Raw genomic sequence first — 19482 nt, 5'->3', positions numbered from 1 at the left:
TCTAGTTTAGTTATATGTAGATTTTTCGACATATAGGGTGTATTTAACCCTCCTCGCAGGTTTAGGGATTTAGTGAGTACCTTTAGATGGGCCGGACACATCTTTTCCCCTTCAGTTGGAGGTTTAGATGCTGTTGGGTGCCTAATGGTAGTCTCCCTAATAGAGAGGGGAGTTAAAGCACACTAGGTGTTCGATAAATTAGCTAGTTAAGTAAAAATGCAAATTAGGCATTTTAACAGTTCAGTTGAATGCATTAGAAGCATCTAAATCAGTAAATCAGTTTATTCTAGCTTATATGGGACTACGGTCCAATGGGTGGGCTCCCACAGTCGCCTCTAGGTTCAGATAACCTAGAAACAACAAGTTAAAACAGTTAGCTATATTCAGTATTTTATTTTCAGTGGCACTGTACTGGATCAGATATCCATTGGGTTGGACTCCCACAGTCGTCCCTAGGTTTAGATAACCTAGTTAACCCTACTAAATTCGGGACTTGCAAACCCGGGTCTAGCTAGGGATGCGCGCACAGCAAGTACAGTTGCCGGGCCCAAACAACATGATTATGTATTTTCACTTATTATGAATTAGTTTTCAAAGCTCAAATTAGTTATGTTAGTTGAGTTGGAATTAAGTATCAGTTTAGCTACAGTTTAGCCTATTATATGTTCAGTTCAGTGATCTTTATTGATTCATATGATTAGTTGCAATGCCATGTTCAGTATGCATGTTCAGTTATTTCAGTTTATGCTTGCAACCATAGTATGCCATGCCAGTACATGTTTTCAAATAGCATTCTTTAAAAGCATGTTTGCATCGTTGCATGTTTTAGTGAGGTAGTTGGTTTCTTACTAAGCGAAAGCTTACAGATACTTTTTCCTTATACTGTAGATAAAGGTAAAGGAAAGATGGACTAGCGGAGGCTGGAGGACAATGCGATGAAGATGTGTGTGGATGGAACTTGGAATAGAGATCTTAGGGAATTTCAGCAAGCTTGTTTAAGCACTAGAACCTTTTAGCATTTTGTTATTTTGCACCTTAGCATGATAAATGTTATGAACTAGATAATCAAGCATCCTATCATGTTTAGAATACTATTTTTGTGATGTTAGGATGTTTGGCATTTAGTTTAGAAATGTTATAAGTAGTTTGGCACGAGCAAGTGCTGAAATCAGACAATTGGTCGAAATCAGAAACTCGAATCGATTAGCTGATCGATTCGAGAGTTTCCAATCGATCAGTTGATCGATCGGGCCAGTTGTTCCACGAACAGTAGGCTTCTGGACTTACAAACCCTACTAAATTCGGGACTTGCAAACCCGGGTCTAGCTAGGGATGCGCGCACAGCAAGTACAGTTGCCGGGCCCAAACAACATGATTATGTATTTTCACTTATTATGAATTAGTTTTCAAAGCTCAAATTAGTTATGTTAGTTGAGTTGGAATTAAGTATCAGTTTAGCTACAGTTTAGCCTATTATATGTTCAGTTCAGTGATCTTTATTGATTCATATGATTAGTTGCAATGCCATGTTCAGTATGCATGTTCAGTTATTTCAGTTTATGCTTGCAACCATAGTATGCCATGCCAGTACATGTTTTCAAATAGCATTCTTTAAAAGCATGTTTGCATCGTTGCATGTTTTAGTGAGGTAGTTGGTTTCTTACTAAGCGAAAGCTTACAGATACTTTTTCCTTATACTGTAGATAAAGGTAAAGGAAAGATGGACTAGCGGAGGCTGGAGGACAATGCGATGAAGATGTGTGTGGATGGAACTTGGAATAGAGATCTTAGGGAATTTCAGCAAGCTTGTTTAAGCACTAGAACCTTTTAGCATTTTGTTATTTTGCACCTTAGCATGATAAATGTTATGAACTAGATAATCAAGCATCCTATCATGTTTAGAATACTATTTTTGTGATGTTAGGATGTTTGGCATTTAGTTTAGAAATGTTATAAGTAGTTTGGCACGAGCAAGTGCTGAAATCAGACAATTGGTCGAAATCAGAAACTCGAATCGATCAGCTGATCGATTCGAGAGTTTCCAATCGATCAGTTGATCGATCGGGCCAGTTGTTCCACGAACAGTAGGCTTCTGGACTTACAAACCCTACTAAATTCGGGACTTGCAAACCCGGGTCTAGCTAGGGATGCGCGCACAGCAAGTACAGTTGCCGGGCCCAAACAACATGATTATGTATTTTCACTTATTATGAATTAGTTTTCAAAGCTCAAATTAGTTATGTTAGTTGAGTTGGAATTAAGTATCAGTTTAGCTACAGTTTAGTCTATTATATGTTCAGTTCAGTGATCTTTATTGATTCATATGATTAGTTGCAATGCCATGTTCAGTATGCATGTTCAGTTATTTCAGTTTATGCTTGCAACCATAGTATGCCATGCCAGTACATGTTTTCAAATAGCATTCTTTAAAAGCATGTTTGCATCGTTGCATGTTTTAGTGAGGTAGTTGGTTTCTTACTAAGCGAAAGCTTACAGATACTTTTTCCTTATACTGCAGATAAAGGTAAAGGAAAGATGGACTAGCGGAGGCTGGAGGACAATGCGATGAAGATGTGTGTGGATGGAACTTGGAATAGAGATCTTAGGGAATTTCAGCAAGCTTGTTTAAGCACTAGAACCTTTTAGCATTTTGTTATTTTGCACCTTAGCATGATAAATGTTATGAACTAGATAATCAAGCATCCTATCATGTTTAGAATACTATTTTTGTGATGTTAGGATGTTTGGCATTTAGTTTAGAAATGTTATAAGTAGTTTGGCACGAGCAAGTGCTGAAATCAGACAATTGGTCGAAATCAGAAACTCGAATCGATCAGCTGATCGATTCGAGAGTTTCCAATCGATCAGTTGATCGATCGGGCCAGTTGTTCCACGAACAGTAGGCTTCTGGATCGATCAGCCGATCGATCCAGCAATTTCTGTCGCGAACAGAAGGCTCTGGAATCGATCACTGGATCGATTAGCCAATTTGGATCGATCAGCCGATCAATCCAGAATATCGTCCCGAGCACAGTAGCGTGCTGGATCGATCACTGGATCGATCCAACCTATGTCCCGCATACAGTAGCCGGCTGGATCGATCACTGGATCGATCCGATTATTCCAATTGATCCATGGATCGATTGGGAGGTCTGGTGTCAGTGGGGGAGTGTCTAAGTTCAGTTCCTTGGCCATGGGAAGGTAAAACATGTTATGAGTAGTTAGTTTACCTCCCTTAGCATGTATAGAACCAAGAAATGTCAGTAGTTTAGTAAAATTTTAATTAGTCCAGCTTCCGCATATGTCTTTAGTAATGGTCAGGGAATAGAAGGCGGGTCGTTACATAGGGGCCGACCATAATTAATTCAAATAAGAGGAGTGTTTTGAATTTTTAAAATCTTCTCTTTGTAGAAAACTATAAGTTTTAAAAGAGAGATTTTAATTTTAAAAACTTTCCTTATTTGAATTAGGCCACATGGTTTAATAGAGAGTTTTAAAAGTTTTAAAACTTTCCTTTTTTAACCATTTTCGTGGTTTTAGAAAAAAGGAAGAGATGTTTTAAATTAAAATTTTCTATTTTTGTAAGCATGTTAAAAAAGGAAATTTTTTGAAGAGAAGTTTTAAATTTTAAAACATGGCTTTAATTTTAAAACTTTCCTTTTTTAACATTCACTTTTAGAAAGAGAGCTTGTAAAATTTATAAGAGGTTTTCTTCTTTTATAAAATTTTATAAAAAATATTTTTCTTTCTCTTTAAGGGGTCGACCACCCTTGCTTGGTGCCCAACCAAGGGGTCGGCCAAATAAAATCAAACCAAATCAATGATTTGGTGATTGATTCAATCAAGAGGAAAGAAAAGGAAAAATAAAAAAGGAAAAAGGAAAAACAAGAGGAAGATTTTAATTTTTGTAAAAATTCTTCCCTTATTTACCTTGGGCAAGTAATATAAAAGAAGGGGTGAGGAGGCATCATGAGAACACAACTCTTATTCTCTTGCTTGGTGATCCTCAAGTGGCCGGCCCTCTCTCCCTCTCTTCTCCCTTTGCTCTCTTTTTCTCTTTAGTGGTGGTGGCCGAATACTAGAAGGAGGAGAAGCTCTTTTGGGTGGTGTTCATCTTGGAGGATCGTCACCCACACGACGTCCAAGGCGAGGTGAGGAATACGACAGAAGATCTTGAGGTCATTAGCTTGCAAAGAAAAGGTATAACTACTCATTTTCTTCCGCATCATGCTAGTTATTTTTCTTTGTTAGAATTCCAAACATAAGAGGTAATAGATTCTAGTTTTTCGGATTTGTTATTCAAGTTTATGTTTTTTGTTTTTTTCAAATTTGTGATTTGATTGTTCTTTTTGGTTAAACCTAGAGTTATATAAGGAAATTAAATATTAGCTTTCCTTAAAAGGCTTTGTCTAGGAAGTGGTGGTTGCTCTCATATCCAAGAAGGCATTTTGCCTCTCCATGTTTAACCTGGAAGCCAATTTTGAAAATTAATATTTAATTAAATTTATAACGTAAGTGGATTTGAATCAATAGTGTTAAGTTTCACTTGCGATCCAAGTCTAAACCATTAAGAACAGATAAATTAAATTTGGAATCAATAATGTTAAGTTCCGTTTGCGATTCCTAATTTAACTTCTAAAGAACACAATAGGTTATTTAGGAAAGGTTCGACACTTGTACAAAATTTTTGTACAGTGGAACCGGTACGATCTTCCTAGGACTAACCAACACTTTCTAGGCTTCTTAGAAGCCTTGGTCACCTCCTCTAGGTTAACTCTAGGGATTGCTTCCCTTGTGACTTTCTTAGACTTCTTAGAAGTCTTAGTCACATTGATCTTGGAAAAAATACTTCTAGGGATAACTTTCCTTGTATCTTTGACTTGACCTCTGGACCTAGAGTTAGTTCCATAACTATATGGAACTCTATGGTATGAAGTTATATCCTTCTTAGCTTTAGGTTTGTATCCCAAACCTCTAAGGCCATAGGATGACTCTTGTTTATCTAAACCTGGGTTTTTGTTTTTGGACCCTTGTTTTTCATTTGTCAATTTTTTAAGGGTCTTCTCTAATTTATCAAGTCTTGACCTCAAGACTTGATTTTCCTACCATAACACCACAACCTTAGATTTTTCATTAAAACTTTTATTTTTATTTCTCTTAGGCATGTACCTAGAATCCTTAGAGTTATTGCCTAAGTTGTTGTCTATTTTTCTAGCCTTAGATTGAGTGATTTTAGCATGATAAGCTACATAATTTTCCTTAATTCTATCATGCTTCCTATTTTCATGATAAATAGCATTGAAATGATATAAATTATTTCTAGCATGCTTTTTATCATGTGTCAAAGGAATTGGTTCAATAAATGATACCTTGGATTTTACCTTGAAAGCTCTCCCTTGACTTGTGCTTCCTCCTTTGACTTTGGTCGGTTTCTTACCCTTTGGATATTGGCTTTGATAATGTCCTTTTTGATGGCACAAGAAACACACAACATGCTCCTTGCTCTTCTTTGTCACAGGGCCGACCTCCTTAAGCTTCTCCTTAGCATTTGGTGCCACTTGACCCCTTTTCTTGGTCAACTTGGGGCACTTGCTTTTATAGTGCTCTCTTTCCCTACACTCAAAGCAAATGATATGATTTTTATTATTAACAATTGAAATTGTTATACCTTCTTTTCTTGTAGGGATGACACATGATCCTCCATTTGATTTTTCTTGACTTGTGGAGGTGGCACCATCTTCTTCTTCATTGACTCGGAGGTATAAGCTTCTTTTTGATCCAATGTCAAGGAATGACGCTCCCCCTCAATCCTAGAGGTGGAGGCCTCTTCATCTTCATCCTCTTGCCCATTGAACAAAGAGTATGCTCCCTCTTTTCCCTTTTCGTTGTACCTCGTTGAGGATGAAGCTTCTTGGACTTCCTCTTCAAGAGTTGAGCATCTCTCAACTTCAGAATGCTCTTCCTCTTGGCCTTGCTTCAATGAGTCGCCCTCTTTGAATTTCTCTTGGTTTGGTGCAATGGGGGGTTCTTCATGAAACTTGGCCAATTTTCTCCATAGCTCCTTGACATCTTCAAATTCTCCTATTTGCTTCAAAATGTTGCTCGACAATATGTTGACCAATACTTTGGTCACTTTATCATTGGCCTCGCTTCTTTGAATTTGCTCTTGGCTTCATTTGCTTTTCTTGAGAATTTTGACTTTTGAATCCCTTGGAGCTTTAAAGCCTTCCATTAAAACAAACCATTGTTCTATCTCCATCATGAAGAAATTTTTGATTCTTGATTTCCAAGAATCGAAGCTTGTCATTGTGAATGGTGGATGCACCCATATATCGAATATGAGTCCATCTCTGAATTCCATCTTGAAGTTGAGCCTTTGATGAAGTCTTTGACTTGTTGAAATTTACTTCAGCTTCTTCTCCCTCTAGCTTGTTGCCCTTTCCGGCGATGATTCTAATGAAGAGCAACCTTGTTCTGATACCACTTGTTAGGGTTGATTTGTAGCTAGAGGGGAGTGGGGGTGAATAGCTCGTTGCGCTTTGTTTGCTTGCTTTGATGATGTTGTTGCAGTGGAAAACACTCAAGTAACGCTAACACAAATGATTTACTTGGTATGCACCTTAAGAAGAGATGACTAATCTAAGGATCCATACATGACATTCTCTCCACTATGAAAATACTCATTTTCATTAACTAAGGAGGTGGGGAAACCTCGTATAAACTCACATAACAAGATACAACTCTAAGTAAGAAGTAAATACAAAAGTATACAAAGCAAAAACCTCTTCTTGCTTGATCTCTTGTTGATGAAGATGCCTCTGGACTAGCTGGAAAGTGCAATAGAACTTGTCTTTCACGCATGAAGTCCGATGAATAGTAGCAAGGAGAAAATGTATAAAGATTGGGAGAATGCTTGCGAAGAAGAAAGCGTGCAATGGCTTTATATTCGGCACTTATAGGGCTCCTAATCGATTGGGCTTACTCCCAATCGATTGTCACGTCATATCCACGCAATCATAGCCATCCATCGCTCACTTCCTACACAACGATCAATTGGTGGCGCCCAATCAATCGGCTAATTGATTAGGGATCGTTCTGTGCTCGTGACATCGCTTCCCAATCGATCCGTTGATCGATTGGGTTGTTGTTTGTCGCAGCATTGTGCCCAATCGATTAGCTGATCGATTGGGCTTGGTCCAATTTGATCATTGCCCGAGTTAAGTCTAGGGCTCCTAAACCCAACATCCAATCAACCTTGACCTATTGGGACTCCTCATGCCTAATATCCGATCAACCTTGACCTACTGGGACTTCTTCACCATGTGTCCGATCAATCTTTTGACCCACTTGGACTTTTCTCCTCGTGCCAAGTGTCTGGTTAACCTTGACCCACATGGACTTATCGTATCGTGTCAAGTGTTTGGTCCTCTATAACCCACTTGGACTTCCTTCCACCAGATGTCCGGTTACCCTTGATCCATTTGGATTTCCTTGTGCCAAGTATCTGGTCACTCCTTTGACCTACTTAGACTTCCCAACACCAGGTGTCCGGTCAACCTTGACCCACCTGAATTTTCACGTTCCTGGTTTCACTCGCCAAGACTTTCACCTAGCTTCACTCACTAGAATTTTTCATCTTCTTGGCTTTACTCACCAAGACTTCCCATCTGCCTGGCTTCACACACCAGGACTTTCAATCTACCTGGCTTCACTCACTAGGTCTTTCACCTGTCTTTACTCATCAGGATTTCCCATGTGTTTGGCTTCACTCATTAGGACTTTCACTTAGTTTCACTCACTATGATTTTCACCTAGCTTCACTCACCAGGATTTTCCCACTGTCTGGCTTCACTCACCGGGACTTTCCATCTGCCTGTCTTCACTCACCAAGACTTTCAATCTACCCGACTTCACTCACCAGGTCTTTCACATGGCTTCACTCACTAGGATTTCCCACTGCTTGGCTTCACTCACCAGGACTTTCACTGCCAAGTGTCCGGTTAATACTTGTTGGGGTTGTAAGGTTACAAACATAGTCCCATATTGAAAACACATGGGAAAGATCATGGGTTTATAAGAGAAAAGATATCTCCATTGGCATGAGACCTTTTGGGGAGAGGCCACGAGCAAAACCATGAGGACTTAGGCCCAAAGTGGACAATATCATGCAATTGTGGAGATATCGAAATTCTTTTCGATCCTACAATATTGACCTACTTGGATTTTTCTCCTGCCAACCTTCCTGTTGGACTTGCCTTTGCCTAACCTCTAGTTTGGACTTTCCCAATCAAGTATCCGGTCAACCTTGACCTACTTGACTCCTCTTTACATCAAACTGGTCAAACCTTGCCAGAGGGGAATTGCACTAATAATCTCCCCAATCAGACGATTGTACCAACAATCTCCATATATTGTCAAACATCGAAACCTAAACATCAAGACTCAAGCTTAGTCAACCTGGTCAATCTTGACCTAGGGGATATTGCACCAATAATTGACTGGTCTGAAGGACCTGATACCAATCTAAATCCAGTTAGGTTTACGGGGCCCGATAGTTGGTGCGAAGTCCAGATAGGTCCACGGGGCCCCATATCTGGCGGGAAGTCTGGTTGGATCCGCGGGACCTGAAAATCTGTCAAAGTCAAGTTGGGTCTGTGGACCTAACAACTGGCGGGAAGACCTGGTGGGTCAGAGGCAAGTCAAGAGACTGCAGTTGGTAAGTTAAAGTAACCAACTGGGGGAGAGATATAGTGAGGATGCGTTTCCCGTTGAGGGAACTGTAGGCGTCGATCCAACTTAGATCAATTTGGGAAATCTAAGTTGAGATCTTGACTAGATTCTGGTCTCGAGGGGATAGGATCTAATTACTACCCTATCTTCTATATTATGCTAACTCTGTTTTGCAGGGTAGATATAATTTTTATTGCCCGAACTAACCTTTTCTTGCAAGGAGAAGGATGCTAAAGAAAAAGGGTTTGGGCGACCTGAAGGAGTCCGGGCTCCCGGAGCAGGCTGGCCTAGGCGGGGCCATGAGCGCCCAGGCAGTCCGAGCCCCTGGACACAGTCCAGGCGTTCAGACCCGAAACTTCATCCACAAGCTGACGTGGAGCGCATTGGTTGGCCGAGCCACGTGGTCCAGGTGCTCGGAGGGGTTCCAGGCACCCGGAGGGGACCTATATAAAGGCCTTCAACCCAGAGTTTAAAGACAACAACTACAACGATCTTCTCTAGTGCTCGGTGCTCTGAGAAGGCTCCCGTAACGCTGCTAGGCTCCACCGACAACTGGACTTAAGTTTTAATTAGTTTTTTATTATTGGTAATTATTTTTATATAGTTCTTGTACTTGAAACTTGTAACCAATTTTGAACTATTAGTAGATTGTCCAACGAAAGCACTCGATGAGTGCGGGCCTTGGAGTAGGAGTCGCCGAAGGTTCCGAACCAAGTAAAAACTTGGTCATGTTAGTATTGCTCTTTATTTTCCCACTACATTTCTATTTTTAAAATTAAATTTTCGATGATTGCTATTCACCCCCTCTAGCATCTTTCCGATCCTACAAGAGGTGTCAGAGCAGGTACTGCTTTGAATTAGTGCAACCACCAATCAGGCAAAGGGGGTGATATTTTTTCTTTCTAGTTTTTTTTGTTTTGAGCTTTTTTGATATAATCCAAATTGGTACAATTACCTCTTTGGATAATTTTCTTTTTTGTTGCAAACTAATCTGAATTGGTGCAACACCAGTTCAGTATTAATATTTTAATTTTTCTCCCACACTGCTAATCCAAGACCTAGTCTTGAGACCATTTTTTCTCTTTTTCTGTCTATGCGCAAGGCTCATGGCCCAAAATGAGGGATACAACACTATCCGTCCTCCCCTCTTTAATGGTGATGACTTACCATACTGGAAGAAGCGGATGGAGGTATATTTGAAGATCAACTTCAATCAATGGTTCAGCGTCACCAAAGGCTACAAGGCTCTCGTTGACAATGTCGGAATTCCAATGGACCTGGAAAATTGGAATCCGGAAATGAAGAAGAAGACCCAAATCAACTTCAAGTCTCTCAACACAATCCAATGCGAGCTAACAAAGGAGGAGGTAAACCACGTCGGCCCACACGAAAGTGTGAAGGAGTTGTGGGACAAACTTATTGAACTACACAAGGGAACCAACGACGCGAAGCTAACAAAAAGGTACCTTTATTTAAATAAATTATTTAACATAAAAATGCAGAAGGAGAATCTGTGAGCCAACTTCATGCAAGGATAAAGGACATCCTCAATGGGCTTCATACTATCGGTCATCAAATGGAGAATCGAGACTTGATAAGGTATGCTCTAAACGCGTTTCCTCGAAATGCACTGTGGGCATCTATCGTGGATGCTTATAAAATTTCAAGGAACTTATCTAAATTAAAACTCGATGAATTATTTTGTGAACTTGAACTCCATGAATAGACTAACTCAAAATAGGTCAAGAAAGGTGTTGCTCTTTTTGCAGGTCCCTCAAAAGAAGTCAAATATAATAACAAACTAGAGCCAAAATATGAATCTAACTCAGAAGACGAAGAAGAACAACTTGTGAACATGGTCAGAAAAATGTTCACAAGAAGAAAGAACAACTTCTTAAAGAAGGACCTGCAAAAGGTAATCAAGTCAAATGACACGAAGACAAAGATCACATGCTACGGGTGTAACAATAAAGGACACCACAAGTACGAGTGCCCAAAGGTGAAAGATGACAAATCCAAAGCAACCAGAAAGAAAATGTCACTCAAGGTGACGTGGGACGAATCATCTTCAGAAGAATCGGATGTCAAAGATCAGAAGCACCACAACTACCTCATACTCATCGTAACAGGATCGGAATAATTCATGGCGAGGCTCCAAATTCGTTGGCACCTCTAAAATATTAGTTTACCCAGCTAGCTAATTAGAATTAAATCAAATGATGATAAAAGTTTAACTTGAAAAATAGCACTAGAGAAGTTTTCAATGATAGTAAGTTAGGGAAGCTCTGTCTATGCATGTTTAGGAAGATATGACTTCGACCTGGTGCATTTGGCTTAGTGGAACTAACTGAAGCTACCCTCTACCAATCCTAGCTAGTTAGACCAAAGTTTTGTTATTAGTTCAATGGATAGGATTATTTGTAAAATCTTGAAGGCATGGTTACTCTAATGATATCCAGGTGACTCACCATAGCCCAGAAATTTATCCGAAGAATGTATTTTTGTTGAACCCAAAGCTAAACTTGAATTTAATACAAAGTTAAACCAAATCCTAAAGTTCAATTTAACTCATCTCACAAAACCATAGGATCCCTCTTGTTTGAAAATTTTAGACTGGTGAGATGAATAAGGATAATTTGAAAAGTAAATTAAATCTAAATAATTAAATTGAAATCAAATAATTAATTTATTAAAATTTTGTGCCAATAAGCTTAAAGATATTTGTGTCTGAAAATCTTAGACTAAAGGGAGAATATTTATTTGGATAATTTTTAAAATTCCAAAAAAAAAATTATTTACTTATATTTTCTAAAAAAATCCTATTTTGTTAGTTTTTTGAAAATTTATTTTGACCTTAGCCTAGATCAAACCCCTAGAAAGCATGATCCTATAGATCTAGGAATTGAGCATCTCATAAACACACTAGGTTACCCTGATTATGTATGTATAAATAGAGAATGGTGTGAGATGAGTAGGCATTTTGCCTAGACTTCAGATGCTTATATCAATGCATCAACATAAGTCTAAACGAAAATATAACAGAATATTGATCAAATCAAGTAGTCATTTTTCAGTAAATATCTAATTAAACATAAATACTTGATTTGACTAACCAGGTAAACACTGGTATCTTCTGATAGTTAGTTAGTAACTAAAGGTTAGACAGTTAAGGACCAATAATAGATGAATACTTTCAACTAAGTTTTATTACTACTACTCTTCTTAAATTTTTATCTCAATTAGTTTTCTAACCTATGTTAACTTAATTTTTGACTTAATTACTAACTTAAATTAATCTTCAATGCTAGATGGAAGGTGTCTTCCATGGAGCTTGAAGGCGCCTTCAGATGGATAAACAACGCAGGCTTCAGAAGCTATCATCTCTGACGCAGAAGGGATAAAAATCCCCACTGGAGGTGCCTTCCATGGAGGCTGAAGGCGCCTTCAGTAGGCTATTTAAGCCAGTCTCAAGCGGGTATAGAAAAACGCTTCTTCTTCACAATCTTTCTATTGTGCGCTGCTCAAAAGACGATTCGACGAAGCTGTAACACAACTCCGACAACCGAAAGCCCAAAATTCCTTATTTGTAGTTGTCGATATACTTTCAATTATTGTACTTGTAATTTATGGATTGATAGTGAATTGCCCAACTCAACGAGTGTGGAGCTTGGATTAGGAATCGTCACAGGCTTCGAACCAAGTAAAAGAAAAGTGTTAGCGCTTATTTTGCTTCTACTTTATTTCTTATTTTCATTGTTTTTTTTACTCGAACTGTCAAAACGAGTGAAAAAACCACGAGCGCTATTCACCCCCTAGTGCTTTTCGATCTTACAATTGGTATCAAAGCAGGGCTGCTCTCAAGGTACAACTACCATTCGAGCATTTTTTCATAGCTTTTTCGTTCATTTTTGGTAAAAATAAATTCTTACGCCTTTCATTTTCTTCCCTCCTAATTTAAAAAAAAATCCATTCTCAAATTTTCACCATTAGTTAGAATTGGTAAAACATTGCATTTAACAAAATTTGTCATAATATTTTTTTAATATTATTTTATTATTATTATTTTCTCAAAATTTGTGAAACACTCTTATTTTATCTTCTCCAGCACTACTAATCTATGGCTAAGTCTTGGAACAAGTTTTATCATTTTTGTCTTTGCAAGAGACTTTTCCTAAATGGCCCACCAAGAAGGGTATAGCACTGCACGCCCTCCCCTCTTATCCGGCGAAGACTTCGACTATTGGAAGAGCCAAATGGAGTACCACCTCAAGACGTAAGTCGAGATGTGGATAATCATCCAAACTGGCCTCGTGCTCCCTCTTGACGGCACTGGAAAACCAGTATCATGCGAGAACTGGGACACAAATCTGATGAAGAAGATAAAGGCCAATGTCAAAGCGACATGCACTCTCCAATGAGGCTTAACAAAAGAAGTGTTAAACTAAATATGCCCCTTCTCAAGCGCCAAAGACTTGTGGGAGAAATTAATCAAGCTGCACGAAGGGACCTCTGATACTAAGGTAAGTAAAAGAGATCTTATTTTAAATAAATTATATAACATAAAAATACATGATAGTGAATCAGCGAGTCAACTGCATACACGCATCCAAGATCTTCTCAATGAGCTCCACACAATCGGACAAAAGGTGGAGAATCGCGACGTCATCAAGTATGCACTCAATGCATTTTCGAGGAATACGTTGTGGGCATCCATGGTAGATGCTTACAAAGTTTCCAAGAATCTGTCCTTAATCAAATTAGATGAATTATTTTCTGAATTCAAATTACATGAACAGACTAATACACCCTCGGCCGAGAAAAGTATTGCTCTTGTTGCAGATATAAACATAACAAAGGAACCAAAAGTCAAGCATCGAACCAAACCCAAACCTGAATACGAGTCAGACTTAGAGGATGACAACAAGATTACTGTCGAACTAGTCAATCTTGTATGAAAATTGTATAATAAAAAGAAGGGCTTCACAAAATGGGAAATCAAGAAGGTGATTCAGTCAAAGACGACGCAACCAAGCCCAAGCTCCAAAACCAAGTTTGAAGTCACCTGCTATGGATGCAACAAGAAGGGATATATCAAGGCGAATTGTCCAAATCAAAAGGAAGTGAAGAAGCAACAAAGAAAGAAGGACTACAAGCAACATGGGATGAATTATCATCAGAAGACTCCGATGAAGATGTCAAACAAACAAGTTTTCTCTCACTTTCAGCCCGAGAGCAAGTCGTCGACTCCGAGTCCGAGACAGAATCAGAAGATAAGTCCAAGCGAAGCCACAGATTCGTATCCAGTTCAGAAGGTTCCCAAACTAATGTAAGTATCTCTTTAATTAGATAGCATAACTTGATTTCTTACCTATCAAGAAAGTTAGCCAAGTTCAACCTCCTGGTCAAATCGCTCCAAGAGGAGGTCAAAGTCCTCAAGGAAGTGACTATCCCAAGCTCCTTGACAGAATCAATTCAGATTGGAACTTTAACTCAAGTCCAAAAACTCGAGGAAGAAAATTTCAATCTGAAAAGTCAAGTCAAGGAACTGAAGGATACATTGGAATGGTTCACTTTGGGTTCCAAGAATCTTGATCTGATTCTTGGAAAACAAAGAGTCATATACAATCGATCCAGACTTGGATACAAGGCTAAGCATAAATTGAAATCGTATTTATCACCTATGAATCGAACAAATAGGAGAATAGTCCAAACATGGGTCCCCAAGTCTAACTTGATTAATCAAGTTGGACTTGGTCAATATTGGATCCCCAAGGATCAAATCCATTACCTTGATAAGCATAATCGAGGCTATGATCCAGAGGGAGCCAATAGAAAAATCATATTCATTAAATAAACTTGTTTGATATATGTTCTTTTTCTGCTTTCTATTATTCATGCTTAGATTAGGATAGATAAGGACTTAGGCTTGATTCACACTTGAGTAGTTTGACCTAGGATTTTTAAAAAGGAAATTAAATATTTAATTTCTTTAAAAAGTTTTGTCTAGAAGTAGTGGATGATCTTATACCCAAGAAGGCCTAGTGTCTCGCATAGCCTCGAAGCCAATTATTGAAATGAATATTTAGTTAACTAACTGTTAAACCTTAGTTTAACTCAAATGTGAATAAATCCTTAGATCTTAATATAAAGAAAGATAAAATTAACCATCTCACGAAACAAATAAGGTTCCCTGATTGATAACCTAGAAAAAGGATGAGATGAATCTAGGTTTAAATTAGTTGACAACTAAATTAAATTAAAATTAAACTAACTTAAAATTAAATTAAAATTAAACTAACTTGAACTTAAATTTACATCTAAACTAATTTAAATTAAACTCAAACTTAATTAAATTTAATTTAAACCAAACTCAAATCAAATCAACTTAAGATAAACAAAAAATTAACCATCTCACAATCACCCATAGGTATAACATGATTGACAATCTAGACTGGGTGAAATGGAAAATTAAGGAGCTGAATTTAATCAAACTATCTTTTAATCCGTCAAAATTGGATCCGAATCAAATACTTTATATGTAGGAACATAATGATTTCAACCAATGGATGTTGGATAGTGGATGCTCCAGACACATGACTAGAGACAGATTAAAGTTCACTAAACTAAAACTCAAAAACTTAGAGTCAGTTGCATTCGGTAACGACGAAAAACTTAAGGTAATCGGAACAGGTAATATCGAACTAAGTTCCAATTTTATTATTTAAAAAGTCCTATTAGTTGATAAATTTAACTTTAACTTACTTAGCATAAGTTAACTATGTGACTCTAGTTATTTAGTTACCTTTTCCAATTCTGAGTGTGTAATTAGAAGTGTTGAATACCTAGAAATTACACTTAAGGGAATTAAGAAAAATAATGTTTATACAATTGACTTACTAACCTCCTCACTAAAGTGTCTACTGACACAACAAGAAGAAACTAAGTTATGGCACAGAAGACTGGATCACACTCATATCAAACTCATTTCAAAAATGAGTTAAAATGGCTTAGTTAAAGGTTTACCCAAATTAAAAATTTAGAAAATTCAATTTGTAATGCTTGTCAACTGTTGACCTTCGCAAGTGTACGGAAATGTCGTAAGTAATAATAAAAGATATTGAATCCACAGGGACTGGAATAAGCACTAAAGATGTCTCAATACGAATTAGCTAAACAACTAATTAAATGGTTTTCAAAAGCTAAGAATGTCTGTGAAATGTAAACAAAGAAATGAAAGAATAAGAAACAAGAATAAGGGTGACGATAAAGGTATATTCTAGGAATTTTGGTTTCTTTGTAACTTTCTTCAATGTAGACGATCTACTAAATCTTATTCCTCAATTGCCCATCATTTGTAGAAGGTTGCTGGTTCCCTCTTGCAATAGACAACCGGTCTAGGACTGAAATATATCTAAACGTGATCAATTAGAAATGAATCTATGTTGTCCTTACACGGGCTTGCCTGTCACGTGCGCCCCTCAGAAAATCAACATAGAATTCATCACTTCTCAACCGCATCAAGACATAATACATAAACACATACAATCTACCCCACCCTCTTGAAATACCTAATTTCCCCATCAAGATTACCCCTCAAACATCCTTACACGGGCATGTTCCTATCACGAACGTCCCTCAGAAAATCAAATGAGGAATTACCTCTACAAGATTCACAAGATATTCAAACATTCAATCAAGCATGGTAATTAAGCCCTAACCACAACAATCCACACAAGAAAGAATAGATACAAACAGGGCAAAATCATAGAAATAGGAATTACGCAAATCCACAAGAGTTTACATCAAATCTCCATTACAAATACTCCCTCACTACAACAAAAACCCTCATAGACATCGGTTTTCCACCGGTGTCTATTTCATTTTCGACCGATGTCTATGAAGCCGATGTTAACAGTCTGTCATTTTAGACATCGGGTTAAAACCGGTGTAGTATCACTTAACGACACCGGTCTTCGAATCGGTTATTAACCGGTGTAGTATCACTTAACGACACCGTTTCATCAACGGTGTAAAACCGATGTAATATTGTATGTTAATAACACCAGTTTTGGCAGCGGTAAATGACCGATGTAATATTAGTTAATAACACCGGTCTTGCAGCGGTGGAAAACCGATGTAATATGTATATTTTTTAACAGTACAAATTTTATTTCCGAAACAATGAAAAACCGACAATAATAAAAAAAATACACAAATATTCACAAATTATACAAATATTCTTCATTCAACAATATCCATAAAATACACAAATATTCACAAATTATATAAATAATCTTCTTACAAGAGTATCCATAAAATACCCAAACATTCTTTTTACATCAAAAGCTAGCTAATAGATATCAAAATCAAGGTAGAACATTCTTTTAACACATCAAGGTAGAACCGCACTTCAAATGTAATCTAGCATGCATTCAGCCCACTCGAACCGCACTTCATCAATTTCAACTCTGGAGTACTTGAGATTTGTAAACTGTAAAAACACATAAATCCACCATATGTCAAATAACTAAAACAAATGTGTACATGTATCAAATAAAATAGAATACTGAGTTTTTAAAGGCTGCTGTGAAAGATAACGAATATAACATAGAATCTAAAACTTTCATATATGACACTTAGTATATGCTGCTTAGAATATAACATAGATAATTTGCTCCTTCTAATTCAAGTGTACAGATTGATAAGAACCGACAGCATCATACAACAACTTACTAGGCATGATAATGGTTAAACAAAGAAATATGACTACACAACAAATCCAGTGAAGGAAGCATAGAAGAACAAAGCTACCTCTGATGAAGAGATATACTATTTATTGTACTACCTCTGATGCCATCTTGGTATCCTGAATATCCTGCACTAAGCCCCCTATTTTCTGTGATTTCTGCTACCAACCACAGCAGCAAGGAATGCGGCAAGAAGGCAGCTGCCTCCTTAGTTCAGCACCTAAAACAGCAAGTTAGAGCTTCCTTTTGGGTCCATTCAATGTAACTCGATGTAGGACTAAGGGCCAAGAACTCCACAAGGCCTGCAACTTCTTCCAGTCGTCCATACCTCCCTGAAGAGAATATTAAATAGTAAACACACTTTTTTTTTCATCTCACGGACATGCAGAAACCATTTTGTATTTAAATCTAGCAAGTGTATTTTCCATACTTGTGAAGGTGATATGATAGTTCGGTATATCCAAGGAATGAATATTTCAAAATATACACACCCATTGGACGTTATAGATTCGTTCAATGATGATGTATGCAGATAGTGATTATCTAATGCTGCTTATAGGCCTGATCCAAATATTCGACCTCACTGAGCTCACTGCGATTAAGGTATCTATTTCTTAATCAGTCTTTTTAAATATCCACAAATATTATATCTTGTTAGTTATATCATACTTTTTTATTAGACAAATGCTCATACTAAATAACAATGTTCAAAAGACCTCACAAATATTGCCCTATTATTATTGCTTTTTTTCTTAACGAGTTGTTTTTATTATGATAGTGCAATAATAAAAAGTAATGCTTCATTGTTGAAGAATACCAATTCAGCCAGCAGTTGGCAATTTTAATTGGTAAGCGTCCTTAAAATAACATGCAATAATTAATGAGACTAAACTAATAATTAGTTGATTATTGATTATAGTTTTTTTGGCTGGACAAAACTCTGTTGTCCAGCCATGAATTAACTGGAGTAGAGCACCAGTTGTTAATTGTTTCAAATAAGTACCTAAACCTGAAGCATTCATTAACTAACAAGTAGAACATCCCTCACCAGTTTAGTGCATGGTTTTACAATAATATCCCACTTGCTTCCATCTAACCATTCACTAACTAAAAAACAGCAACTTGTCATCTCCCCTGACCCAAAACCTTTTGTTCATTATTCATAATTTAATCAAATTATAATTTACGCAGACTTGCATTAGAAAAACATACACTATCAACAATGATGAACCTTCTACTGTTAAATTAGTTGCAATATTTCTTTCTTGTTTTAGTTTTTAAGATGTAGTCTCCAGTAGAGCTGTTCAATTTTAACTCTTCAGATCATCAAAAGTTAGAAGGGAAACATGTTTACACATCCACTGTTGCTTTATAGACTGCTTTTCCAAAAGCATCATAGTTTTATCCAATTTAGAACACCCTATCCATGAGGACAAGATCAAATGGAGAAACAAATTTTGATCATTTCTTGCAATAATAATAAGACACTGATATTGCATTTACTGAGAATGTCACAAGGGATTGCAATTCTTGATGAAAAATTTTTAGAGCCATGAGGTTCCCCAGAAACAGACTGAAGGAAAGAATAATATGTGATACTGAAACTTATTGAAAACAACAGCAAACGAATTTGATCCCTAGATATAGTCATAAATTCACAACCTCCCAGCTCTACCTCGGAACAACCTCTTGGTGCAAGGGAGTGTATAGTTGCAACTTGAAACAATGGACAAGTTCAAGTTTCGCAATCAAAATTTTAGAAAATAAATTAACTTTTTCTTAGTAGGGGAAAACATCTAAGCTTGTGCTCCATAGTTTCTTCAATGTTTAATTTTGATAGATGTCAACTTTTGCATTCAAGTATCACTTCACAACATCTGTTAGATTTTCAGTGAAGAGTTTAAATCTCGACCAAGCATATATCCAATAGATAATGGTTTTTGTTCAATACCAGATGGAAAATGTGACTATAGTCGCATCCACAAAATAAGGTTGAGATTATAGA

General features: G+C 37.3%; 1 pseudogene; it reads right to left on the bottom strand.

Moving 5' to 3' along the window:
• Positions 1–19059: 19059 nt before the first annotated feature.
• Positions 19060–19482, bottom strand: part of LOC122003602 — a 28067-nt pseudogene continuing 27644 nt past the window's right edge.

Source organism: Zingiber officinale, chromosome 1A, assembly GCF_018446385.1.
Source record: "Zingiber officinale cultivar Zhangliang chromosome 1A, Zo_v1.1, whole genome shotgun sequence".
Classification (NCBI taxonomy): Eukaryota; Viridiplantae; Streptophyta; class Magnoliopsida; order Zingiberales; family Zingiberaceae; genus Zingiber; species Zingiber officinale.
Note: the sequence above shows the minus strand (reverse complement) of the source record. Positions and strands in the feature narration are given on the sequence as shown.